Raw genomic sequence first — 2,115 nt, 5'->3', positions numbered from 1 at the left:
AAGAAAGAAAGAAAGAAAGAAAGAAAGAAAGAAAGAAAGAAAGAAAGAAAGAAAGAAAGAAAGAAAGAAAGAAAGAAAGAAAGAAAGAAAGAAAGAAAGAAAGAAAGAAAGAAAGAAAGAAAGAAAGAAAGAGGAAGGACGAAAGAAAAAGAAAGGAAGAAAGAAAGAAAGAGGAAGGAAGGAAGGAAGAAAGAAAGAAAAGGAAAGAGGAAGGAGAGAAAGGAAAAGAAAGGAAGGCAAGAGAAAGAATTAAAAATAAGGAAGGATGTAGGCTTTAAAAATAAAGGGGTTGTTTTACCATGAGGAAGTGTTTAGACCCAGGAAGATTTTTTTTTCTATAGTTCCTTAATTCTGATAATAGCCTTTCAACCCCAAATGGAAATTATGTCTGGTGGGTAGAGAATGAAAGAGAAAAATGAGAGCTAGAGAGGCCTCAAAAATTCATGCCCCAGATCCTGTGTTCTGCTGTGGGCTACTTTTGTGACCTTGGGTAAGTCACTTGACTCTGAAAGCTCTTAGTACTTAGATTGGAAAAGGTTGTCCAACACCATAAGTTTATAGATGTCTTTTGGGGCCTCAGTTTCCTTCTCTGTAAAAGGAAAGGTTTGACCTCCAAGATTTCCAAGGTCCCCTCCAGCTTTAACAATTCTAAGAATGTATGCATCACTAGCTGCAAGCAATCTTTCACAAGGACTACTCTAGTCTAAAGCATCTTCCAATAAACTAACCCCATCACCCCTACCTGACATTAACCATGGCTCTAGGGCCCTCTTCCGAGATCTTTAAAGACCTATCGGGTCCCACCAGCCAGTGGCTGAGGTGCACGGCTCCTGGACTTGCCCCGAAGCTCTGGCTGGTGACCGCAGCTCCAGAGGCATCCCCCAGGTATTGGTAGACGGAGAAATTCTGCTTTTCTCTACTTCCTCCTGCCCCGAGCCCAGAAGCCCTCCCTCTCTTTTCCTGAGACCCCTTCTCGCCCTGGGCGTGCGCAGCTTTTTTAGAACATGCCCCGAGTCTCCTAGAGGGAAGGAGGCATTGGAGAACTGAGTCCGGGAAGGCGGAGGTGAAGAACCCTCCTGGCTGGCAAGGCAAGGCGAGGTGAGGCGAGACGAGGCGAGGCAGCTCGGCTTTCTGCTCCCACCGGGCGGAGGTGCATGCTTGGCGCAGACATGTGTGTAGTGTGTGTATGCATGTGTGTGCGTGTGCATGTGTGTGCATATGTACAAACCTCTCCTGAAAATATCTCTTTCTTGACCCCTCCTCCTCCCTCTTCCTCCTTCCTGCATCCCTCAGAGATCTCCCTCCCTCAGCCCTAGTAACCTTCCCATTGATTCGAATAAGTGGACCAGAGGGAGGAATTGAGCTAAAAGGTCACTCGCCCCTACCTTGCTCTCGAGAAGAGGAGAGGAGGGAAGGCAAACTGCTCCTTCTGCTTCTGCTGCTGAAGCAAAACCCAACACCGAAGAGAAGCAGGCACCTCCGAGTGTGTCCTGCAGCCTCGGCCAATGCCGCCGCCGCTGCTGCTGCCGCTGTCTCTGCTTCTGCTTGCTACTGCTGCTGCTGCTGCTTCCGGGTTGGTCAAATTCACGTCACTTTGCCACAGGTTTGCAAAGCAGCAGCAGGAGCCGCGGCCCGGGCGTCTGCCAGCAGCACCGTGGCGAGAAATAACTATAAAAGGAAGAGACACTTCGAGGGAGGAAGAGGAAACACTGTTTACCTTTGAAAAAACTGAACCGCCAGCTCTTTCACAAAAGGAAGAAGCTACAAGCACCTCCCCCTCACCCGGTTCCCTTCTGCCTTGCAGGGAGCTTCGGAGTCTGGTCGGGTGGCTGTAGAAGCCCTGCTCCTCCCATTGAGAAATAAGGGAAGGGGAAAAATAGACTCAGAAGGCTAGGTATGCAGCCTGAAAGGAGATATGTGGGGAGAGTTCCCTATCCTGGACTGTACGCACCTAGAGGGCAGCTGCTGGGGCTTGTTTCATATTTTCATTCCCATCACCTAGAACAGAGGAATCTGTTAATAAATGTTTAATTGAATGTCATGTTTAGTAAGTGATGAGCCATAGACAAGCAGTCGGGAGATCTGAATTTGAATTCCATCTCTGCCATTTATTGG

At 48.1% G+C, this 2,115-nt stretch overlaps 1 protein-coding gene across 4 annotated transcripts in view; it reads right to left on the bottom strand.

Moving 5' to 3' along the window:
• CYRIB (CYFIP related Rac1 interactor B) overlaps positions 1-1,708 on the bottom strand; it is a 191,856-nt gene extending 190,148 nt beyond the window's left edge. For 3 of the 4 annotated variants that reach the window (XM_069081125.1, XM_069081123.1, XM_069081127.1), the window contains exon 1: positions 1,386-1,706. The gene's annotated coding sequence lies outside the window, so the exon portion shown is untranslated. Of the gene's footprint in view, positions 1-1,385 lie in introns of all 4 variants that reach the window. The other variant, XM_069081129.1, reaches the window with a different exon arrangement.
• Positions 1,709-2,115: the final 407 nt, after the last annotated feature.

The sequence above is a fragment of the Petaurus breviceps genome, unplaced genomic scaffold, assembly GCF_028583685.1.
Source record: "Petaurus breviceps papuanus isolate PSGF00001 unplaced genomic scaffold, PetGlider_PUasm1.0 98, whole genome shotgun sequence".
In the NCBI taxonomy this organism is placed as follows: domain Eukaryota; kingdom Metazoa; phylum Chordata; class Mammalia; order Diprotodontia; family Petauridae; genus Petaurus; species Petaurus breviceps.
The sequence above is the reverse complement of the archived record's forward strand: the minus strand, read 5'-3'. Positions and strand labels throughout refer to the sequence as shown.